At 40.1% G+C, this 25,943-nt stretch overlaps 1 protein-coding gene and 1 pseudogene across 3 annotated transcripts in view; both read left to right on the top strand.

The window, feature by feature from the left end:
- The first annotated feature begins 1,255 nt into the window (after positions 1 to 1,255).
- Positions 1,256 to 9,678, top strand: LOC136306605 (elongation factor 1-alpha 1 pseudogene; annotated as a pseudogene).
- A 365-nt stretch (positions 9,679 to 10,043) lies between these two features.
- Positions 10,044 to 25,943, top strand: part of PPM1K (protein phosphatase, Mg2+/Mn2+ dependent 1K) — a 34,857-nt gene continuing 18,957 nt past the window's right edge. Inside the window, exon 1 of one of the 3 annotated variants that reach the window (XM_066232533.1) lies at positions 10,044 to 10,178. The gene's annotated coding sequence lies outside the window, so the exon portion shown is untranslated. Of the gene's footprint in view, positions 10,179 to 11,933; positions 12,099 to 12,685; positions 12,840 to 25,943 lie in introns of those variants that run through there. The other 2 variants (XM_066232532.1, XM_066232534.1) reach the window with 2 other exon arrangements.

Genomic DNA, 25,943 nt, shown 5'->3' on the forward strand with positions numbered 1-25,943 from the left:
ACACCTGGAGAGCTGACAAATATTGAGATCCTCCCCTGGAACCTCCCCTAAGATCTCCACCCTTAAATACCTTAGGCCTGAGGACCCAGTACACTCTCCTTTCCAGGAGTGCATCTGCACCATTCCCCTCCACTTTCTCTCCCTCTTCCCTCCCCCAGGCAGGTTTTCCTGGCCTTTCTGTTTCTCCCAAGCTCAAAGAGACCCCATGAGACTTGCAACTAGAGTAGCAATGGGCAATGGCAGCACGTCCCAGGCTAACCCCCTGAATCTATCTCCAGGATCTCTTTTTCTCTGACTTTCTGTATAGCCAATAAATTCCTTCTTTACTTGCTTCAGTTTGTCTCTTGATTTAATTCTTCCTCTAAAGATGATAAGAATTGAGGTCTTGTCATTCTCCCAGTAACAACTCTTTGGTGCCTTGTGACTTGGATGGTCTTATCATAGTGTAGTCTGCTAGCATCTTTTTGGTGCTGCGTCCCTTGGATGGTCTTCTGGTAACACCTTTTTGGTGCCACAGGACTTGGATGGTCTTATCACGGCCTAGTGTGGCAGGATACCAGAGAAACCCACCAAGGACCACCTTGCAGACCAGAACAGGCCAGTTGTGCCCCACCAGCTCCTCACTGTGCATTGAGTGAACTTGGGTGAGTTTTTCTTGGAATTCTAGGCCTTCCTGTTTTAAGGTAAGAGGATGACTTTCTTTTGAGTTATTATTATTTTTTAAATCCTTGAGATGTAGATAAAGGTTAAGGATTGAGATAACTAAGAACAGGAGAAAAAAATGAATGGCTGGTTTTAACTTTAGTTTTTCATTGGAATTGCTCCTTGAGAGTTTGAACAAACCATTTTACTGTATAACTGAGAGCTTGAACTTGTCCAGCTCCAAAGATAAGAGGCACTTCCTTTCTCCAGCTCAAATCTCAGGTATTCTTAGGTGATTAAAATTTTATGTGGAGGTATCAGAGGGCATTCCTCACAATGTGCCAGATCTCCATGTGAAAATTCAAACTCAATGTAATTAAATAATTGACTCTTCTGGGGATTTGCACATAAAGATTGGATACCTAGTACTCCAAGTTCTTGTGGCTGTACGAGACAGCGAGGGAGATAAATTGAGAAACACAAGTGTTTTAGATGACTTAGGAGGTGACATTCCCTTGGAATCAACCCATAAGTAGCACATTTCCACTCACGATACAAGATTCCTAGAAATTTGTTCAGGCTTTACAGATCTCAAAATAAAATTAAAGTCAACATGGGAAATTATGCCTCCAAGGTCAGAAACTCCCAGACCTAGCCCTACTAATACCATCATGGCTGTTGACCTTCTAGGGCCTTCCATTTCTTCTGCATGAGGCCTGAAGATACCAGGGAGTGGGACGCTAGAAAATCCCAAGGGGGAAAGGTGAAAAACTGTTCAGCCTACTGGTGATCATATCTACTGGGTCTGTTCCTTTTTCTGGAAATTCAAGAAATTGATGAAGCAACAACTAGGAGTGAAATCCTGCCTCCTGATGTCAGGCACTGCCCTGCTAAGCCTCATTATGCATGTTGGGGAATGGAAATGTGAAAGACAAGGGATGCACTGCTGAGCTCAGTCGCTCAATAGAGGGGTCAGAAAGAAAGGAGATTCCATCAGTGAGTTTAAGATGAAGGGTGGTCTCTAGATGAGACCAGGAATGGGTTGCATGGTAAGGCTAGCTGATTCTGGGAGCCCAGGAACAAAGCAGGGGATGTTCTTTTCATGCCCACTCTTGATAGGAAATAATGGGGATGCCTGTGTTTTTCCATACTCTCTTCTGATCCTCCAGATGAGATACAACCCTCCCCCTTCCTCAGGCCTCACCCCTAGAATGCATTCTCAAGAACTGGTCAAAATTTGATCTCAAACCTAAAAGAAGAGGTTAATATTCTTTTACCTCTATTGTAAATTAGGCATTGGAGAGGTTTGGCCAGTTAATGGCACCATTAATTTCAACATTATCTTGCAGCTAGAACTGTTTAGCCGGTCCCAGGAAACTGGATGGGGGTTCAATATAGCCAAGAGTTCTGGCTCTCAGGAATGACCCTAAGCTATGTATTACCAGTAAACTGGATCTTTCTGTAATTGCTACAGAGCCTAAAAGAAAAATGTACTCAAATGAAAAAAAAATTAAAAATGGGTGAATAAATTTGTTAGTCCTTTGCCAACATTTGTGTGTTAACCCAATTCTTAAGATATTATAAATGAGTCTTCTTGTTTTAAAAATGATCTTTACAGGGCCAGAGGTGTGATTCCAGAAACAATTCAAAGCCCCTCAAATCTTATCTGGGCCATCTTTTAAAAAGTCTTGCCTGACCAGGTGGTGGCACAGTGGATAGAGTGTCGAACTGGGATGCAGAGGTAGGTCCCAGGTTCGAAACCCCAAGGTGGCCAGCTTGAGCGCAGACTCATCTGGTTTGAGCAAGGCTCACCAGCTTGAGCCCAAGGTCGCTGGCTTGAGCAAGGGGTCACTCCGTCTGCTGTAGCCCCCCTGTCAAGGCACATATGAGAAAGCAATCAATGAACAACTGAGGCGCTGCAATGAGGAATTGATGCTTCTCATCTCTCTCCCTTCCTGTCTTTCTGTCCCTATCTGTCCCTCTCTTTCTCCCTGTCACAAGAAAAATAAATAAATAAATAAAATAAAATAAATAAAAAATGCAAGTCTTTGGGCAGTAATCCTTATTGAAGGCTAAGATTATTTTCTTTTCTATCTAAGAACATCAAATTAACTTATTTCATTTCTTAAATATTAATTGCTAGACAAGTCTTTAGTTCATCTACTTTGGCCTTTATTACAGAGGAGCTAAAAAATACATTTGGATCTGTTAATACATTGGAGCTGTCTTATACTTTATTAGCAGTATGCCTCTTAAAAGTATGTGTTTGCCAATTAAGAAGCCTATGTCTCTAGAAGTTATGAAATGTATTTGTCAATTTAAAGGATGTTAATTGCTTACTTTTTAGTGACCACTAAAAACTGAGTTTCCTGAGACTTAGGAATTCTAGTTAAGTTGGAAATAAATTATAGCTTTTGGTGATAGAAAGTATAAGGTATGCAGATGCTTTTAGAAAAAAAAAAGGAAGAAAGTAATTTGTTCTAAAGCTGGTTTTTTTTTCAATGGATAAGAAGGTTTGTAAAAGTTGTAGAAAGATTGTGAAGGTTGTATTTTTCTTCCTACTTGATCCCTTCAGGAAACTTTTAATGAATAAGTATTATTATATTTTTATGGCAACATGATTGTTTCCATGAGTCCAATAAGAATCTAATTTCTTTACAATAAGACACATAAAACCAGTTTCCAGTTATGGTTTCACTTACTGGGATTTTGACCGGAAATTCATGCTTGAGAGAGACATGCCTAGACTGCATGTCACCAGAAAGGCTTAAGAAACAAGATTGACTTTGCCTGATGAAGTGGTGGCACCGTGAATAGAGCACTGACCTGGGATGCCGAGGACCCAGGTTTTTGAACTCCACGGTGACTGGCTTGAGTGTGGGCTCATCCAGCTTGAGCACGGGGTTGCTGGCTTGAGCGTGGGATCATAGACATGACCCCATGGTTGCTGGCTTGAGCCCAAAGGTTACTGGTTTGAAGTTCAAGGTCGCTGGTTTGAGCATGGGGTCACTGGCTCAGCTGGAGCACTCCAGTCAAGGCACGTATGAGAAAGCAATCGAACAACTAAAGTGCTGCAACTACAAGCTGATGCTTCTCATCTTTTTCCCTTCCTGTCTGTCTCTGTCTCTCTCTCTTGCTTTAAAAAAAGAGAGAGAAGATTGACTTTGAAAGCCAATAAAAGCCTCTTGGGAAAATGGACTGATACCTTACTCATTCATATGGTTCTTTTCAGGTGAAAACAAAGATTGCTTTACTAAAAGATGACAAAGAAAGAAACTCCAGACAGTTTAAGGAACCTCAAGAACTTGAGGAACTCACTCAAACCTATAGGTATTACAGGCAAAGCCTGTTGGCAACTATGTGGCTTGGCTTATTCACCTTGATGGGCTAATTAAACTTAATCTGAAGATTCTTTATGAGATTCCAGTAGGCAGATTTTTAAAAACCTGTATGATTAATTGTTATCTTTATTGTGTTTATCCAAATAATCAGGTCAAACTAAAACTAGACTTAATGCAATAAATGAATTGGTTTTAATTTGGCTCTCTGATAAAATTGAAGGTGATTTTAGGGGGAAACTGTGTTTTAATAGGTTCTTTAATACACAGTTGTGGATATTAGACTCTAGTTCTGTTCATTGTCTTCCTACCCTTTGACTTGGACTATTCATTATAGTTCTTGTCATTCTAGCATTTGCCCTCATAATACTGAGATTTGTAACACAGTTTATCTCCATCAGGTTACAAGTCATACTCATACTCAGGAAATACTGTCCCTAGACACGATTGCAACCTTGTTCTGGGCCCAGGCCTCATCATCCCTCTGACAGAAAGCAAGAATCTCTTGCCTCTGAAGGAAAATGTCGCCCCTCTTTAGCAGGAAGCAGCTAAAGAGGAGATCTTATGCCCCTTTTCCCTGAAAGAATTCAAGGCCAAGATCCTTGAGTAGGAAATGTGGTAGGCAGTTAGACAGACATGAGAAGAACAAGGACTATAAGCCAAGCATAGAAGGTCACCAGGATGAAAAGCCCCAGGTTCATAGCAAAGAGAAAAACTTGGAAGACAAGGATCTTGCCCCAGGATAGCCTTTCCTGCACTAGCATATGGCTGGTCATGTGGGTTAGACCCTCCCCTGGCATGTTGCTAATCATGCAGGTTAGATCCCCTTAGCAGGGGAGTGAACGAGTGGGCTTGAGAATAGCCTTTAAGCATTAAGCCCCCAAGACAATGAGGTTCTGACCCACATCAAATACATCTAGGCCTCAGCTGTGTTTCAGCTCCAGGCCCAGAAAAGCAGCAAAACCAGGCAAGTGATGCCATGACTGACCTCAGGACCAGCTGGATTGACTAATGACCCCCTGCCCTGCTGTTGACCAGTCACTGGAGACCACAACCCTAAAAGGATACACCTGGAGAACTGATGCGATCCTTTCCCTGGGACCTCCCCTGAGATCTCTGCCCTTAAAATCCCTTAGGACTGAGGATCCATCGGGCTCTCCCTCTGAGAGCAGGCCTGCACCTTCCCCTTCCCCCACGGGTGTGACTCTCCTAAATTTTAAGGGTCTTCACAAGACTTGCAACCAGGGGAGCTGTGGGCAGTGGCAGCGCACTCCAAGCTACCCCCCTGCTCCTGTCTCTGAGGCCCCCTTTTCTCTGACTTTCCAGTGAGCCAGAGCAGCCCCACCCAGGCTCTCTTGTTTCAGCTATTCTAGGCTCCTTCTTGTTTCACTGTCTCCAGATTGAATAAATTTACTCTCAGAATGATCTGGACCATTTTGTGATTTTTTTCCAGCATGAAGTCAAGAACCCATACATTATTGGCTGGCTCTAGGCAGACCCAAAAGGCCAGGTTCCCTGTTTGGTAATAATGTGAGAAAATTGTTGAAGAAGTCACCACCTACATTAAGAAAATTGGCTACAACCCTGACATAGTAGCATTTGTGCCAATTTCTGGTTGGAATGGTGACAACATACTGGAGCCAAGTGCTAACATGCCTTTATTCAAGGAATGGAAAGTCACCAGTAAAGATGACCAATGCCAGCGGAACCATGCTGCTTGAAACTCTGGATTGCATCCTGCCACCAACTGTCCAGCTGACAAGCCCTTGTATCTGCTCCTCCAGGATGTCTACAAAATTGATGGTATTGGTACTGTCCCTGCGGGCCGAGTGGAGACTGGTGTTTTCAAATCTGGCATGGTGACCTTTGCTCTTGTCAATATTACAACTAAAGTGAAGTCTGTTGAAATGTACCATAAAGCTTTGAGTGACGTTCTTCCTGGAGACAGTGTGGGCTTCAATGTCAAGAACCTGTCTGTCAAAGATGTTTGTCGTGGCAATGTGGCTGGTGACAGCAAAAATGAACCGCCAATGGAAGCAGCTGACTTCATAGCTCAGGTGATTCTCCTGGACCATCCGGGCCAAAGCAGTGCTGGCTATGCACCTGTGCTGGATTGTCAGCCAGCTCATATTACCTGCAAATTTGCTGAACTAATGGAGAAGATTGATTGTCATTCTCAGAAAAAGCTGGAAGATGCCCGAAGTTTTCTGAAATCTAGTGATGCTGACATCATGGACGTGGTTCCTGGCAAGCCCATGTGCATTGAGAGCTTTTTTGACCATCCTCCTCTGGGCTGTTTTTTGTTTTTTGTTTTTGTTTTTTGGTTTTTCTTTACAGGGATAGAGAGAGAGTCAGATAGAGGGATAGATAGGGACAGACAGACAGGAATGGAGAGAGATGAGAAGCATCAATCATCAGTTTTTTGTTGCGACACCCTAGTTGTTCATTGATTGCTTTCTCATATGTGCCTTGACCATGGGCCTTCAGCAGACTCAGTAACCCCCCGGCTCGAGCCAGTGACTTGGGCCCAAGCTGGTGAGTTTTGCTCAAACCAGATGAGCCCGCGCTCAAGCTGGAGACCTCGGGGTCTGGGTCCTCCCGCATCCCAGTCCGACGCTCTATCCACTGCGCCACCACCTGGTCAGGCTCTGGGCTGTTTTTCAGTTGGTGACATAAGACAGACAGTTGCTGTGGTTGTCATCAAAGCAGTGGATAAGGGAAGAAGGCAGCTGGAGCTGGCAAAGTCATCAAGTCTGCCCAGAGAGCTCAGAAAGGTAAATGAAGATTATTCCCAGTGCCTGCCACCCCAGTCTTAATCAGTGATGGAAGAACGGTTTCAGAACTGTTTGTCTCAGCTGACCAGGCAGTGGTGCAGTGGATAGAGCATTGGACTGGGACGAGGAGGACCCAGGTTTGAAATCTTGAGGTCATTGCCTTGAGCGTGGGCTCATCTGGCTTGATCGTGGGATCATAGACATGACCGCATGGTCGTTGGCTTGAGCCCAAGGTCGCTGGCTTGTATAAGAGGTCACTCACTCTACTGTAGCTGCTCCCCGCCAGGTCAAGGCACATATGAGAAAGCAATCAAGGAACAAGCAATCAATGAACAACTAAGATGCCACAATGAAGAATTGATGCTTCTCATCTCTTTCCTGTCTGTCCCTCTCTCTGACTCTCTCTGTCTCTGTCAAAAAAAAAAAAAAAAAAGAACTGTTTGTCTCAATTGACCATTTCAATTTATTAGAAAAAACACGGGTTAATGATTACAATATAAAACCTTCAGAAGGAAAGGAGAATTTTTTGTGGACCATTTGTTTTTTCTTGGTGTAGGGCAGTTTTTAAGTAACTAATTTTAAAAAAATTTTTTTTTTTTTAGTTTTTTATTAAATTTTTTAGAGAGGAGGGAGAGGGAGAGAGAAAGAGGGAGAGAAGGGGGAGGGAGGAGCAGGAAGCATCAACTCCCATATGTGCCTTGACCAGGCAAGGCCAGGGCCCTGAACCAGCAACCTCAGCATTCCAGGTCGACGCTTTATCCACTGCGCCACCACAGGTCAGGCCTAAGTAACTAATTTTTAAAATGAATAATTTTTCATAGAAACAATTTGAATAAAAATCTGTTATGGAATTTTGGGACCCATTAAAAAAAGTTTAATAAGAAAAAAAACAAATTCATATTCTATTTCTATACAGGAGGAAGTAAAGAGCTTTTCCTGCATCTTCTGGTTCTGACTTGCCTTTATCTCAAAATAATCATTTGCCAAAGAGGCATATTTTGGTATGGCATTCTAGGACACTTCATGAGTATAAAAAAATATCCATCTCTAATTTTTTAATAAGAAAATGATCATTCATTAGTGAATATTAATAAAATTATCAATTTATTATTACACACTCTATGGCTCCTAGGACTACTGGTAACTAATCAGGAAAATAGGTAATGTTAGCTTATAGTAAACAAGGGGGCCACTAGACTGAGGTGACTTTAATGCTTTAGTAGCTCACATAAGCAAACCACAACTTAAGTCTGTATTGCCTCAAGGTTGACAAGAGGAAACCTAAGGTCAGCTAATCACAATCAGACAACTAGACTTTTCAAAATAAGACAAAGAAAGAAAAGCTTAGAGTTCTTATAGTAAAAAGTACTTCCTTGAGAAGAATCAAGGGTTATTCCTAGCCCTAAGATTGGTCCAGGATGGTTATCAATGAGATGTCCGGTGGTCTAGAGATCCAGTGAAAGATGGATATTAGGTAGTCTGGATACATGTATTCTTAGGGGTAACCAGAGGATTATCTGGAGGCCTGGTACAAATCCAGGTATTGACACACAATAAATTGATATATATGTAGGCATTAAAACAAGACTGGAAAGTTCAAAAGTTTAAGTTTCCACACTAGTTAAAACAAGAATACAATTATTTCCTCATGCCTCAAGCTACAAGATTTTAGTAATTTAGCAGCTTGACTACAATGACTCCATTTTATTTTTTCACTCTGTTCTTCAAAGATAACTGCTTAGGCTACAGCCAATCAAATAATTTGCTTGTTTTGCTTTTGCATCTTGCCTATAAAATCTTGCCTCTAGCTCCTGTTGGTGCAATGCTCCTAACTACTTCTCGTTTAGAGATGCCCAATTCCAGTAGATTTTTGCTCAAACTCTTAAAATGTTTAATATGCCTGAGTTTATTTTTTAACAGTTTTATTCTGATAGTTCATTGGCCTAAATCTCAACTGGGTAATTCAAGACTCACTTTATATTTTATAAGGCCCCGTGTCATGTATCTACCTGCCTTATGAACTGTTTTGGGTGTAATTTCCTGGTAGTCACTATTATCAAATATTAATAGTTCAATACTTGAAAATACAAATTGAAATAAAGAGGAACTCAAGTTACTAAAGGCATAGAACATTGTGTTCACTTGTTTCTTTTGGACATTATATGGCAATCTCTCATGCTGAGTAGTATACGTTTGTATTACATTTAGCCTTGTTTCAGAGTTTCAAAGAGCAGAAGTATATAATTCTAAAGAAGTAGACTGCTGGCTTTATTTGTAATCAACTCTGGTGAGATGTAGAATGGTATGGATTTTAAATGCAATTCTAAAAATTGTATTAGCAGCAAAAATATGCATCTTTTTAGGAAAGCCTAACTGACCTTACTGATCATCTGACTGTGGATTATAGTCTATTATACTAAAAGGATGTAGCAAAGTCATGATGTTCTCAAATGCTGAGCATACAGATCACAAATGCTTCGAAAGAACCAAAGGCCAAGCATAATTCAAAACGTTTTAGACTAAGAAGCTTAAAATTCCCATGTTAACATTTCCTTGTTGTTGCCAACAGTTTTCACATTTATGAGAGTAAATTCCTTCCTTATCGGCACCAGACTTTAGTCCAAATATTTAAGATATTGCAATGCATGGAACTACATCATTGATGAGCAGATTAAGAAATAATTGTATTTAAAATCCAGCCATCAAAATGCTCCATCAAAAGAAAAAGCCATCACCAAAAGACATGTACTATAATGTTCATAGTAGCACTATCTCTACCAGCTCCAAACTTGAAACTATCCTAATGACCAACAGAATGAATTCATGAATTGTGAATATAATCACAGAATGGAATGAAATGAATGATCTACAACTATATGCAACAATATGGAAGAATCTTACAAGTAAAAAGTGGAATAAAGAAACAAAATACAGAAGAATGTATACTTTATGATCCTATATGTATATATGAAGCACAAACACAGGCAAAACTAATCTATGTTGTTTAAAGCCAGGGTAGGCAATGACTAAAAGCATTTGTGGGATTCAGCCAGTTTGCACCAGTTCAGTAGAACTGATACCTAATTTTTTGTTGAGTTTAGTGAATCGGTTTTAAAACGGCACTTGTAATCAGGGTTCTCTCTAAGGTGTGCGTCTGGGCAGCCGCCCAATGTGGGAATCACAAATTTACATTCCTCACCCTTTTTTAACTTTCATCTGTGGAAATAGTGTATTCTAAGCGCCTGTAGTAATGTTCATTTCGTCCATAGGTAAAGGAATGGGATCTACTCCTACAGTGAAAAGATGGTTAACGGTAAATCACACAGCCAATGATACTCAGATAAAAGCAAAGAAAATTGAAAGTGAGGATGCCAATCAAGAAGCTATATGAAAATATCTTAACAGTTTTACTGTTTTTTGTCAGGTATTATTTAATATTTTTAATTAAGATTCTAGAGTTCTTATAATCTAGTTTTGTGTACTTCTTTTATTGTTCCTATTTAAGTATTAAACGCATGAAATAATAAACATATTTTGGTATTTTTTTATGCTTAAAATGGTCACTAGGGCAGAGAACAGGTTGTTAAATTATTTGAATCCCACCACTGACTGAAAGGAAGTATGATGGAGTCCCTGGATGTTGAAAATGTTTGGTTTCTTGTTCTGGGAGATAGATACAGTGGTGTGTTCAAATTGTGTAATATTTATTGAGCTGTATACACTTGAGACATGCGTACTTTTCTGTATATGTATACACACATATAAAACATGTCAATAAAAAGTTAAATAGATAAATAAAATTCCAGAAGGCCTATAAAAAGTGAATTTCAACACAATGTAATAATCCTCAAATATCATTACTAGAATTTGTGAGCCATTAATGTGAGAATCACTCTCCAGAGTATTCAATGAACTGGATTCAAAACAGTTGTCTGGGAATCAAGATACCCAACATGTCAAAACAAGCTAATAATTTATCTTTAAAATCTTGAATCACTTTTCTTTTCTCTACCTCCAGTGATAGCATCATAGTTTAAGCTAGGTCTTTACATCTCATCTAATATAGTCTCTTACCCAGTCTCCCAATAGCCTACTCTACCTGTTCTCAGCACATTAACAAAAGAGACTTAAAGTCTGAACCAGATTCTTTTCCTCCTTTCCTTAAAATGCCTCAGTAGAATTTCATTACCTGTAAAACTAATGCACACTCCACGACTTGGCTACATGGTCTGGCTTCTGACCATGGTCTGGCTTCTGACGACCTCATGTCATGCTCTCCCCCTAACTCTATACTGAAGCCACACTGGCCTTCTTTCTGTTCTTCCAAAATGTCAAGTTGTTCCACCTCAAGACCTTCGCTCTGCTGTTCCCTCTGCCCAGAACAATCATCACTTTCCTGGTTTCAGGGCTGATTCTTACTTACTCTTTCCATCTCCGTTTAAATGTTATCTTACAAACTTCTCACAACCCTCCCTCTGTAATGCCAACTTCTTATTATTCTCTTTATCCACACCTTGTCCGTTTCCTTCCTTGACATTTGTTATTTTGTTTGCTTGTTCACTTGTTTTTCTATGAAGGCAGCTATCATGTCTATTTTGAGTCACGAGTGTCTTTCCAGTGCCCAGCCTGCAAAAGATCCTAGATAATATTGAATACTTGTCGGATGAGTGAGTCGCCCGTCCCAAGGGATCACAAGATGCCTGTTCAGTGACAAATACACTGCACTGTTTTCAAAGAATAACAACAAAACAGATGCCTTTCAGGCACTGTTGTACAGGCAAAGTGTTAGCATTTCGTTTTCGTTTTCCTAGCTGTCACAACTACCGCCCCCTTGCTCCAAGCGACACCCCCACGGCCCTATTAGTTAACTCCGGCTCGGTAACGACTGCCGACCACGCCCAACACCGAGGCGTCTCCTTATTGGCTGGCGCACCAAGGCCTTGAAGTACGGTATGTCATTGCGAGCTGAGCCGCTACTGGCCCTAGTCGACGTCGCTCTGCGCACTGCTTAGAGGGCAGCCAAGTTCTATTGTAGTTGCGTGGAGGCTCGTTCCCGTTGGAGTCTGTGATTGGTGTGCCGGGCAACAGGCACGCCGCCTTTCCAAGCGCGGATTGGCGGCAGCTGCTGTCAGTCAGAGGGAACAGTCACTCGACCCCACCCATCTGGCCCAATGCGGGCGACAAATTCTCGAGCATTTCCAGCAGACGAGTCAGTGGCTGTTCTGCTTGTTCCAGAGATCAGAAACGTCGGAGAAGGCAATTTTATTTACCGACAAAGAAAACCCCTCCCCCGACCTCTGTTGTTAGCTAATTAAAATTTTTCCAGGCATATAACCATCACGAGGTAAGAGCCTAGAGAGTGCACTTCATTTATTTGTGAACCTTTTATAAAATTATTTGTAGGTGGGGTGTCATCCCACCGCTCCGGGACCGCGGAATGGAGAGTTAATGAGGCAGGGTTCCCCAGGAGGTCAGAGAACACGTAGATTTAGGTTCCCCTCACTCCGATCCCCACGGCCAGCGGCCAGCGGCCAGCGGCCAGCGTCTGCGTTTTCTGCGCCGCTTTCTTATCCTTTCGAGGTCGCGAGCAGGTCCCGGCAGGGCCCACTCGCCGCACTGTGGGCAGCGGCCGTTTCCTGTTGAGACCTCGCGCGCTCTGCCTTGAATTTGACCACTGGTTGGAGGCGCCAGCCGAGCAAGTGCGGTGGGCCGAGTCAGAGGGAGGAGGGGGCCACCTAAGGACGGTGGAAGAGGCTCGGTCTGCCCGCACGCGTTTCCCTTTAACGAGGCCCCATATCGCCCTACCAGAACCTGGGGCGCGAGGGTGCTGCAGGAGTCCGCGCCGCGTGCCGCCGCGGCTGCGGCTTGGGGGGCAGGGAGGGGGGCAGACGTGGACCACACCTGGCCTCTGCAGGTGGAGAAGGTGGTTGGGAGGCGGACAGCAGCGGAAGGTGCTAGGTGGAAACCCAGCCATCTTCAGTGCTTCACAGGCGGGAGGGCGTGCTTCCTGCGGTCTGGTCTATCACACTGGACCCTCATCTGTCAGGGCCAGCTAGCCGAGCCCATGATCCTGAACCGTGCAGGGGTGAGTTTTTTAGGGCTTCAGAAGGGAGAAGGATGCAGAGCCATATAGTTGGTGTTGATGTGAAGACGTGGATTTTGCTTTGCCAGGAGAACATTGCAATCTCAAGGTCTTGTGGCTGGCGATGTTTTTGTTTTTTTTTAAATTTTTTTTTAGCTGCCGATTTCTGTAGATTAGAGATTTCACAAGAGGTGACAAAGACGAGACTACGTGAAACTAGCCGGGGAATTTGGCTGTTTTCTGAATTCTGATGCTCCATTAGTTTTTTTGAACTTTAGACCGTAAATGTCGATAAGGCCTTTTAGTCCTTTTCATCCTCACTCAGTGCGGTGGAAAGAATGAGGTTATTTGTGTGTTTTTAGAATAAGCGACTAAAGTGACAGGTTATAACTGCCCTGAAAACAAACAAACAACCCAGCAATGTTGTTGTTGTACTATAGTAAAGGAACTGATGCAACTCCCTAGTAAAATATCTTAGGTAAAAATTTTGAGTACTGAGATCTTGCTTCTTCTCCTCCTCCTTCTATTTTGCAACCTTAAGTCACTCTCCATTTACCACTAACACAGACGTGGCTGGATTCTTAGAGAAGAGCAAAGAAGAAGGAAGAGGTGCTGGTGATGTAGAATAAAATCTAAACAAAAATTCTTCAGGGGAGTATAAATGTACAGGTTTGAAATAGTCTGTGAGTTGTATCCACATTAACTAAAATATTTCAAGAGATATTTGTGGAATTAGAATAATGATACTTTTCACTGCTCCCATGTTCTTTTCTCTATTCATCTAACCACATGTTCCCATCAAACCTAAGGGGTCTGTGTCACCTGGGGTTTTTGCTGTTTTTCCTTTGTGTAAGCTTGTAGATTTTCTTTCCCTTCCTCTTAGCCAGGGTACTGTACTGATAAAGCTGATATTAAAGTCCAAATTTTCTGAAATACATTCTGGAGCAGTCCACACCATTTGAATTTATTGGTATACATTGGTTATTTTTAAAAAGTCAATAAATATTTGGCTTAAGAATATTAAAAATTACTTTGTGTCTTCATTATGGAAGTTATTGATGTAAAGTTAGCTGAGTACCACTTTATAATGAGCACATATGAATACTTAGAAACATTTTTGCCGGAGGGCTAAGTCTAGAAGACTTCAGTAGTACTAACTCTTAGAACTCCTGAATAATTTTGGCATGGAATTAAAATGACACATAAACCGCCCTTTTTGACCTGCATTCAGCAGTCAGGAACTGTTTAATGCAAATTTCAAGTACATTTCTCCTGCCAGAGACAGTGAGTGCCTCCCTTCTCCAAAAATAAACTTGGACAGCTCTGAGGTGTTTAAACCATTGAGGGATTACAAAATGGGAGTAAAATGAAGTGTGAAATTGGCATAGCTGTCTTATAGCTGCATGTGTGGCTTTTATTCATGCCCCTCCCCTTGGTTTTTAAATCAAGTATGAAATTCAGAAGCTTACTACAAACCAAATATATTTTTCCCCCTTCCTGATGCTTTTCACCTGAGATTTCCTAGTTTCAGGATGTGGGTTTTCACCAGTAATCTTATGTAGAATTTTTATGCCTCTCACAGCCTACAGTACTTCTATTTAACCCTCTGCTGAGAACCCCTGCCTCACCCCCATCCCCAGTAGTCAGGATTGTTAAACGAGGGGACAATTCTTTTCACTAGTCAAGAGTTTGTGTCAGAACTTCAGTATATCAGATTAGTTAGTTAAAGATTTGAGGAGGAGGAAGATGGAGCAGGCCTGGTCACACAAATCAATATGAAAATGATGCAAAAGGAAAGTGTTTTTAGTTTATTGATAATATGTAGAATATATAGGGCTTTTTTGTGTAGCTCAGTTTTTAAAAAATTCATGTGATTAAAGTAAATTTGTGAGCCATACATTTTTGTTTTGATCAGGAAATAAACAGGAATGTGGAAAATAGTTTGATAAGTAGAAGACTGCCCATTTTTTCCTTCTTTTGGTATATGGCAATCAATACAGTTTAGGTTACTTATAAATAACATCAGTTATGTAACTAGAATTCCAATTAAGTTATTTATCTTTCTTTTCTTGGTTAGCATAGTTCTTCAAATTTATTTTTGCTACCAGAATAGGTTGTACAGCACAATGTTTTCTTATGCTTTGTCCATTTAACTTTTGCTGTGACATTTTTTTTGTGGTTTTAGATGGCTTTTAAAAGAATTTCTTCTGCCCTTTGACCATTTTAGATTACTTTGACTTTCAAAAATTGGATATAAATGTTAAAATGCTTTATAAAAATAAACTAGCCTTGATTTTCAATTGAGAGATTGACATAAAGAATTCCTGAATAACGTTTTTAGTTAGCAGGATGATAAATGCATGGCAATTTAGAATTGCTGAACTGACAAATAATAAAACTATTTCTTAGGTGTAGTCAATTTGCTCTCCACTTTTTCTTTGTAAAGAACATTGATTGCTTTATTATTTTGTTTAGTCTCTTGTGTGCTTTTCGCATCATACTTTCCATTCTCTTGCCTGATAGTTGGTGCATTTCTGTGGGCATCTGGAGAGCTGAGGCCCATGTTAGCTGATTCTTAGTTTGAAGCAGTGGAGGAAACCTTTCTTGATGTGCAGGGTTAGTTCAAAGTTCATTTAGCTTGGGAACACAGGTCCTCTTTGAATTGTTTCCTTGGGAATATCGGAGAGATTAGTATGGTTTAGTTACTACGGAAAAGAAGGTACAACCTCTTCTTAGACTAAGTTTCCTGTTTGCATAATTGATGCTGACCTAGTTCTGAAAACTAGCTATATATCTGCCTCACATTTCATCAGTGCCAATAATAGACCTTAAAGATAATGTTTCTCTGACTCTTCTTCTTACTTTCTGAAATGATTGTGCAGATAATAAGTGAAGAATGTTGATGATTGATTTTAGTGCATGTGGGCTCAAAGAAACAGCACAACTAGCATTTTGTTTCATTCTTTAATAATGTTTCCAGTAGATATTTGTTTCCTGCTGAGACGGCAGCTCTGTTTTGTTTTATTTTTTTTATATTTGGAGGAGAGAAAGGGGGAAGGGACAAGAGTATCCTATGAAAACTGCAGAAAAACTTGAGTCAATATTTATTGTTTGTAATTTAGACCTCTTGTTTAAAGTAGGTACATGACTGCAAAATAGCCTAAGGTTGAATATTGGCATTTACGCTTTCAGACTAAAGCCGAAAGAGTACTTTGCTAATTTTTGGTGCACCCTTCCAATATGAATGAGTTTTCTAATCAATGCACATTTAAAGTTTTTACTTTTTCCATATGGTGTAAAGCTACTTTGTGAATTATCTCCATCAATAATTAGTACTTAGCCCTGGCGGTGGCACAGTGAATAATAGAACATTGTCCAGGAGCGTTGAAGTTCCCAGTTCCATCCCAGGTTCACCAGCTGGATCCCCGGATCTCTGGCTGAATCCCAAGGATACTGGCTCCACCCCAAAGTCACCAGTTCCAGCCCCAGTGAGGGCACGAATGCAAAGCAATCAATTATTGCACACCTAAGTGGAAAAACAAACTGATGTTTCTCTTTCCTTTCTCTCTCTCAAAAAATAAAATTAAGTTAGTTCTTTTACTTTCTAGATTGCATTATAGGTTGACATTTTTCCACATTACCTTTATTTGACAGTTATTGTTGCTAAAGAAAATATAACCTTCAATCAGAAGCAAAGAAATAAACACTTCTCTTTTGTAATGGAATGTGTTAGTTCTCTTAGATATTTGATAAGCAGAGATGATGTCCCCTCTTCACCCCCAACTGTTATAAAAGAAGTGAGCCTTGGCCTTTTGGCTCAGCAGTAGTAGAGTGTTGGCCTGGCGTGTGGAAGTTCCAGGTTTGATTTTGGTCAGGGCACACAGGAGAAGTGACCATCTGCTTCTCTGCCCTTCCCCTTCCTCCTCCTCTTCCTCCTCTCTCTCTCTCTTTCTCTCTCTTTCTCTCTCTTTCTCTTCCCTCCCTCCTGCAACCATATCTCATTCAAGCAAGTTGGCCCTGGGTGCTGAGGATGGCACCAAGGCCTCCCTGGGAGGCTAACAGCTCGGTTGCTGAGCAACAACAGATCAACAGCCCCAGATGGGCAGAGCATTCCCCAGTAGGGTGCCTGTCGGGTGGATCCTAGTCAGAGTACATGCTGGAGTCTGTATCTCTGCTACCTCTCACTTAATAAAAAAATAAAATAATTTTTTTTAAAAGAAGTGAATTTTAGTCTTTTATATGTGATATCAGCTAAAAGGCCAAGAAGGAATGGCTTCCTGTCTTTTATAACATTCATTGTTTGGAGGAGGGCATCTTTATTTTAAATACTATGAAGGTAGGGCTCATGTCTTTCATTGCTTAAATACCTAGGGGTGTTCTTCAGAACCTCATTATTTCCTTTTATTGCTTTACTCACTGAAGGGAGTAATGGCCCTTCCTATACATAGCTATACTGATTTCCAAAAATTTATTTGAAAATGAGTGTTTGAAATTTGTAACACATTTTCTTATGGATTCACTCAAACTGGGCTGTGTGTGTGTGAGTATATGTGTATGTTTGTGTCTTTTGGGGAGATCTATTTTTTCTTTTTTTTTTTTCTTTTTTTTTTTTTTAATAAATTTTTATTAATGGTAATGGGATGACATTAATAAATCAGGGTACATATATTCAAAGAAAACATGTCTAGGTTATTTTGTCATCAAATTATTTTGCAAACCCCTCGCCCCAAGTCAGATTGTCCTCTGTCACTTTCTATCTAGTTCTCTGTGCCCCTCCCCCTCCCCCTAACTCTCTCCCTCCCTCCCTCCCATGTCCTCCCTCCCCCCCACCCTTGGTAACCACCACACTCTTGTCCATGTCTCTTAGTCTCATTTTTATGTTCCACCAATGTATGGAATCATGTAGTTCTTGTTTTTTTCTGATTTACTTATTTCACTCCTTATAATGTTATCAAGATCCCACCATTTTGCTGTAAATGATCCGATGTCATCATTTCTTATGGCTGAGTAGTATTCCATAGTGTATATGTGCCACATCTTCTTTATCCAGTCTTCTATTGAAGGGCTTTTTGGTTGTTTCCATGTCTTGGCCACTGTGAACAGTGCTGCAATGAACATGGGGCCACATGTGTCTTCACGTATCAATGTTTCTGAGGTTTTGGGGTATATACCCAGTAGAGGGATTGTTGGGTCATAAGGTAGTTCTATTTGTAGTTTTTTGAGGAACCACCATACTTTCCTCCATAATGGTTGTACTACTTTACAGTCCCACCAACAGTGAATGAGGGTTCCTTTTCTCCACAGCCTCTCCAACATTTGCTATTACCCGTCTTGTTGATAATAGCTAATCTAACAGGAGTGAGGTGGTATCTCATTGTAGTTTTGATTTGCATTTCTCTAATAACTAATGAAGCTGAGCATCTTTTCATATATCTGTTGGCTATCTGTATCTCTTCCTGGGAGAAGTGTCTGTTCATGTCCTCTTCCCATTTTTTATTGGATTGTTTGTTTGTTTGTTGTTGAGTTTTATGAGTTCTTTGTAAATTTTGGATATTAGGCCCTTATCTGAGCTGTCGTTTGAAAATATCAGTTCCCATATAGTTGGCTGTCTGTTTATTTTGATATCAGTTTCTCTTGCTGAGCAAAAACTTTTAATTCTGATGTAGTCCCATTCATTTATCTTTGCCTTCACTTCTCTTGCCATTGGAGTCAAGTTCATAAAATGTTCTTTAAAACCCAGGTCCATGATTTTAGTACCTATGTCTTCTTCTATGTACTTTATTGTTTCAGGTCTTATATTTAGGTCTTTGACCCATTTTGAATTAATTTTAGTACACGGGGACAGGCTGTAGTCGAGTTTCATTCTTTGCATGTGGCTTTCCAGTTTTCCCAACACCATTTGTTGAAGAGGCTTTTTTTCTCCATTGTGTGTTGTTGGCCCCTTTATCAAAGATTATTTGACCATATATATGTGGTTTATTTCTGGGCTTTCTATTCTGTTCCATTGGTCTGAGTGTCTATTTTTTGCCAATACCATGCTGTTTTGATTATCGTGGCCCTATAATATAGTTTAAAGTCAGGTATTGTAATGCCCCCAGCTTCATTCTTTTTCCTTAGGATTGTTTTGGCTATTCGGGGTTTTTTATAGTTCCATATAAATCTGATGATTTTTTGTTCCATTTCTTTAAAAAATGTCATAGGAATTTTGATGGGAATTGCATTAAATTTGTATATTGCTTTGGGTAATATGGCCATTTTGATTATATTTATTCTTCCTATCCAAGAACAAGGAATATTTTTCCATCTCATTGTATCTTTTTCGATTTCCCTTAACAATGCTTTGTAATTTTCATTATATAGGTCCTTTACGTTCTTTGTTATGTTTATTCCTAGGTATTTTATTTTTTTGTTGCAATCGTGAAGGGGATTATTTTTTTTGAGTTCGTTTTCTAATATTTCATTGTTGGCATATAGAAAGGCTATGGACTTTTGTATGTTAATTTTGTATCCTGCGACCTTACTGTATTGGTTTATTGTTTCTAATAATCTTTTTGTGGAGTCCTTCGGGTTTTCGATGTATAGGATCATATCATCAGCAAAAAGTGATAGCTTTACTTCTTCTTTTCCGATATGGATGCCTTTTATTTCTTTGTCTTGTCTGGATTGCTCTGGCCAGAACTTCTAGCACCACGTTGAATAAGAGTGGAGAGAGTGGACAACCCTGTCTTGTTCCTGATTTAAGGTAGAAAGTCCTCAGTTTTGTGCCGTTTAATAGGATGTTGGCTGATGGTTTATCATATATGGCCTTTATCATGTTGAGATATTTTCCTTCTATACCCATTTTGTTGAGAGTCTTAAACATAAAATTGTGTTGTATTTTATCAAAAGCCTTTTCTGCATCTATGATAAGATCATGTGGTTTTTGTTCTTTGTTTTGTTGATGTGGTGTATTACGTTAACCGTTTTACGTATGTTGAACCATCCTTGAGATTCTGGGATAAATCCCACTTGATCATGATGTATTATTTTTTAATATGTTGTTGTATTTGATTTGCCAGTACTTTGTTTAGTATTTTAGCATCTGTATTCATTAGAGATATTGGTCTGTAGTTTTCTTTTTTTTGTTCCATCATTGCCAGGTTTTCGCATGAGGGTTATGTTGCCTCATAAAATGTGTTTGCAAGTATTGCTTCTTTGATTTTGAGTAGAATAGGAACCAAGTCTTCTTTGAATGTTTGATAGAATTCACTAGTATAACCGTCTGGGCCTGGACTTTTATTTTTGGGGAGATTTTTAATAGTTTTTTCTATTTCCTCCCTGCTGATTGGTCTGTTTAGGCTTTCTGCTTCTTCATGACTCAGTCTAGGAAGGTTGTATTGTTCTAGGAATTTATCCATTTCTTCTAGATTGTTGTATTTGGTGGCATATAATTTTTCATAGTATTCTACAATAACTCTTTGTATATCTATGATGTCTGTGGTGATCTCTCCTCTTTCATTTTGGATTTTATTTATTTGAGTCCTGTGTCTTTTTTCCTTGGTGAGTCTTGCCAAGGGTTTGTCAATTTTGTTGATCTTTTCAAAGAACCAGCTCCTTGTTTTATTGATTTTTTTCTATAGTTTTTCTGTTCTCTATTTCATTTATTTCTGCTCTGATTTTTATTATCTCCTTTCTTCGGCTGGTTTTGGGTTGTCTTTGTTCTTCTTTTTCTAGTTCCTTAAGGTGTGGAGTTAAGTGGTTTACTTCGGCTCTCTCTTGTTTGTTCATATAGGCCTGAAGTGATATGAACTTTCCTCTTATTACTGCTTTTGCTGCATCCCAGAGATTCTGATATGTCGTATTTTCATTTTCATTTGTCTGTATATATCTTTTGATTTCTGCGCTTATTTCTTCTTTGACCCATTCATTTTTTAGAAGTATGTTGTTTAGTTTCCACATTTTTGTGGGTTTTCCCCCCTCTTTTTTGCAGTTGAATTCTAGTTTCAAGGCTTTATGATCAGAAAATATGCTTGGTACAATTTCAATTTTTCTAAATTTGCTGATATTGTCTTTGTGGCCCAACATATGGTCAATTCTTGAGAATGTTCCATGTACACTAGAGAAAAATGTATACTCTGTCGCTTTGGGATGAAGTGTCCTGTAGATGTCTATCATATCCAGGTGTTCTAGTATTTCGTTTAAGGCCACTATATCTTTATTGATTCTCTGTTTGGATGACCGATCTAGAGCCGTCAGTGGTGTATTGAGGTCTCCAAGTATGATTGTATTTTTGTTAGTTTTTGTTTTAAGGTCAATAAGTAGCTGTCTTATATATTTTGGTGCTCCTTGGTTTGGTGCATATATATTAAGGATTGTTATGTCTTCTTGATTCAACTTCCCCTTAATCATTTTGAAATGACCATTTTTGTCTCTGAGTACTTTTTCTGTCTTGTAGTCAGCATTATTAGATATGAGTATTGCTACACCTACTTTTTTTTGGGTGTTGTTTGCTTGGAGTATTGTTTTCCAGCCTTTCACTTTGAATTTGTTTTTATCCTTGTTGCTTAGATGTGTTTCTTGTAGACAGCATATAGTTGGATTTTCTTTTTTAATCCATTCTGCTACTCTGTGTCTTTTTATTGGTAAGTTTAATCCATTTACATTTAGTGTAATTATTGACACTTGTGGGTTCCCTACTGCCATTTTATAAATTGCTTTCTGTTAGTTTTGTATCTAGTTTGATTCTTCTCTTTTGTTTTTCTATCATTTGTTTTTGTTTGTTTGTGTTCCATACTTCTTTCCTCTGTTGCTACCTTTTTTAAGTCAAGTGTTTTTGTGGTGGTTTTTTTAAGGGTGGTTACCATTAAGTAATGAAAAGGGTACCTACCATATTCATTGTAGTACCCTATCTTATAAGTATTTCTGCACTTCATCATCCTTTGCTACTGTTAATCTCCATCCTCTCCCCCTTTTTTTCCTTTGTTGTCACAGTTTAAGTTTGGTTTTATTGTGTTCTTGGTGGAGCTGTTACTTGTGGTGTTGTTTTCTTTTGTTCTTTGAATCTGGTTGGAAAACCCCCTTTAGTATTTCCTGGAGTGGGGGCTTTCTGCTGATAAATTCTCTCATCTTTTCTGTATTGTGAATGTTTTTATATCTCCTTCATACTTGAAGGATAGCTTTGATGGGTATAGTATTCTTGGCTGAAAGTTCCTCTCTTTCAGGGCTTTAAATATTGGGGTCCACTCTCTTCTAGCTTGTAGAGTTTCTGCTGAGAAATCTGATGATAATCTAATAGGCCTTCCTTTATATGTTGTACTCTTCTTTTCCCTGGCTGCCTTGAGAATTTTTTCTTTGTCATTGGTTTGTGTCATCTTTATTATGATGTGCCTTGGAGTGGGTTTGTTGGGGTTAAGAAAACTTGGTGTTCTGTTTGCTTCTTGAATTTGAGGCTTTAGTTCCTTCCACAGGCTTGGGAAGTTCTCGTCTATTATTTGTTTGAGTATATTCTCCATTCCATTTTCTTTCTCTTCTCCCTCTGATATACCTATTATTCTTATGTTATTCTTTCTGATGGAGTCAGACAATTCCTGTAGGGCTTTCTCGTTTTTTATTATTTTTGAGTCTCTTTCTTCTTCTCTCTGTTGTGCCTCAAGTTGTTTGTCTTCTATTTCACTAATCCTATCTTCAATCTGGGCTGTTCTGTTAGCTAAGCTTGTTACCTCGTTTTTCAGCTCGTGAATTGAGTTTTTCATTTCTGTTTGATTTGTTTTTATAGTTTCAATTTCCTTGGTAATATATTCTTTGTGTTCATTGAGTTGTTTTCTGATCTCCCTATATTGCCTTTCTGTGTTTTCTTGTATATCTCTGAGTATTTTTAAGATTTTTATTTTAAATTCTCTGTCATTTAGCTCCAAGGCTTCCAATATGTTAAGTCTTTTCTCCATAGATTTTTCCACATCTATTTGTGTTACCTCTCTTTCTTTTGTATCCATAATATTCGATTTCCTCTTTCTTATCGGCATCTGAGGGTGGTCTTATTGATAGCACTAATTAGAATTAATAAAGAGTAAAAAGTAAAAAAAAAAAAAAAAAAAAAGGTAAAACACCCCACAAAGAAAAAACAGTAATAATTTATTATTTCCCCCTTTTTTTCTCTCTTCTCTTTCCCTCCTCTCCCCTCCTCAGGGAAATATCGTGCCTATAATGGAGGGCCTGATTTGGGGTGAAGAGTTCAAGGGGCAAAAAAAAGGAGTAGGGACCTACTAAATGCAAAAAAAAAACAACAAAAAAAAACAAAAGGAAGAAAATCTTAGACAAGCATAAGATGATTTGCTTGTAAGTGATGGTCAACTAAGATATATAATGAGAGGGATAAGAGGGAACCAGAAAAAAGGACCAAAAAAGAATAATAAAGAAGAAAAAATAAAAATAATAAGTAAAAATCTGTTGTATTAAGTGGAGCGAAGACTAAATACAATGGAGACCTTGGGTTGAGAGGACCCAAAATGCCACAAAAATAAACAAACAAGAAAAAAAAATAAAAACAAAAGCATAAAAGAGAAATAAAGCCAAAAAAAAGCCTTGAGTCCCAAATTAACTAATTTGTTCGTGATTGAGGATTATATAGGAGGAAAGTAAAATGAGAAAAGAAAAAACGAATAGAAAGGAAAAAATAAGAAAAAGAGAAAAACGAAGGAAGAAATAAAATAGGAAGAGAAAAAACAAAATAAAGCAAGACAAAAAAAAAAAAACAAAAGAGGAGAGAGTGAGAGTTAAGTGTTTTGGAGTATAACCTTAAAGGAGGGTGAGGATGAAGAAGAAAAATAAAATGCAACACTCATGGGTAGTGTAGTTCAAGAAATGGGAAGCATAAGATGGGCAGAGAATAGAAGGATCGTGGAGGAAATAAAGGCAAAAAGATAGAAGAAACAAACAACAACAACAACAACAAAAAAAAATTAGTGGATCAAGTTGTAAAGTCTGTGGGTTTTTCTTGATTTTGAGAGGTTAACTTCTTCCTTTTTCTTTTCTCTCCCTCTTCCTGGTTGGTGACTCTGTACCCCAGGCTCTGCCCCTGTGTCACTCTTAGGTAGGGATTTGCAGTTGATGGGATTCTATGGCAATGTCATATAATTGGCTTTAGTCTTGCTGGTAGTCAAGGCTTGTTGGCGTTTGCAGGGTCCAACGATGAGAGAGTTTGCTTTCCTGGATTCTCTCTCCTAGTCCCCCCTTTCTGAATTAGCAGCCTGGTGATCCAGCTATAAGGCTGCAACTGCTTCTGCCTGGGGAGTAAGAGGCTCAAAGAGCTGGGAAATCCCCACTCTATCCCCACTCAGTGCAAGGCTTTGGGAAAGGCTCTGAGAGTCAGGGCCTCCAGTGTAATCAGGCGGGGGTGGGAGTCAATTGTTGTCAAGGTGACTGTTCAGCGCCTATCATTTAGTTGAACCTCTCAACCCAGGCTTTCCACACTTTGTAGCCTGTTTTTGCAGGGAAGAAGAGGCACTAGTCTCTGCTTACGACTAGTGTAGTATAGACCTTATTATCTGCCAAGTCCTTCTTGTTAGCGTTTATCCCTGAATATGGAGGCTCTATCAATCAGAAGTTGCCCCCGCCCCTTAGCGAGAGGCACTAAAAAATATCACGCCTCTTGTCTTGGATCGCTGAACTGAGAGAGATCTTATCAATTAGAACCGAGGGTGCGCAGATTTTATGGGTTCAGCTAATTTCAGTGATTGGGTCGCAGCTGTGCTTCCGAAGGTATTTTAGGCTGCCTGCGCGCGCCCCTCCCCCAACGCTTGATTGTTAGCTTGAATGGCTGGGTGAGGTGCCCCGCCCAAGGAGAGAATCTCCCAAGCCTCTCCCGCTCGCCCGGCCGCTGGCGGCTGGACCGCACCAGGCGCAGGATAATGGAGCCCCCTGGGTGTGCGGGCCAGAAGGGCGCCCTGGGCGCGTGGAATGCCCAAGGCACGCGCGTGAATGGGGCGCTCCGGGCACCGGTGGCCGGCGACCCCCACTCGCAGTGTGCGGGCCGCTGGGAACGTCAGCGGTGCTCAACCTGACCGGGCACGCGCGCGGCCGCTCGCTGTGGCAGTTCGCAGCGGCCGCTCGCGGCTCCCGGGGGCGGCTCGCGGGGGCTCGCGGTTCCCAAGTATATGGGCTGACTCACCACAGGCGCACTTCCTTGCGGTTTGAAAGAACGTCCCTGTGGTCGATTCCTCCACACCCTCGTCTCTCAGATTCAAGTGATAACAGTCCTTTCGCTATCAGTTTGTGTGGAACTCCGGAATGCTCCGAGGATAAATTTTTCTGTTTCTAGTTGATAAATTTGTTGTGATTTAGGGGAGAGCTGTCGGACGCGCTGCTCACGGTGCCATTTCCGTGACGTCACCTCGAGATCTATTTTTTCAAGCTCATTTTTTATCGTGAAATAATTTAATCATAACAACATAACATAACATAACATAACATAACATACAAACATAACATCTACCCTCATCTGGCACTATCAAATCTTAACTCTATGCTATGTTTTCAAGTTGTTTTCTTTTTAAAATAAAGTTTATTTAAAATTTTTTATTTGTTGATGAGAGAGAGAAAGATTTATTTGTTGTTCCACTTTTTTTTACACATCATTGGTTGACTGTGGATCAAACCCACAACCTTGATGTATGGGGATGATGCTCTAACCAACTGAGCTACACTTCCAGGGATCAAGTTGGTTTTTAATTCATAAAATAACAGAACAAAGTACCATGGAGATGAATTTCTGATTAGAACCTTATTTGTATGGAAAATTACCAGAAACAGCCCTTCCTGCTAGGGTGTAGGAATTCCCCGTCACCACACCCAGGGAAATTTTAGGATTTAACTCTGGGGCAGAATCCAGGTGTAGAGGTGCAGAATAATCATTTCAAAGAAATGTGGTTCAGTCTCCGGTGCTATCTCCTGCTGCACTTGTAGGCAGTGAGTGTGGGTGGGCTCCTGAGGTTGTGGGAGAGGAGAGCTGCTACTGTTCATGTAAATACATAGGTCAGTGGCTCATACCTCGGGGGTTCTTGTCAGAAATGCAGTGCCACTCAACTCCTGAGATCACACACCTTCCCCATGCTTGTCTACCGCAAGGGGGAA

The sequence above is a fragment of the Saccopteryx bilineata genome, chromosome 5 (assembly GCF_036850765.1).
Source record: "Saccopteryx bilineata isolate mSacBil1 chromosome 5, mSacBil1_pri_phased_curated, whole genome shotgun sequence".
NCBI classification, from domain to species: domain Eukaryota; kingdom Metazoa; phylum Chordata; class Mammalia; order Chiroptera; family Emballonuridae; genus Saccopteryx; species Saccopteryx bilineata.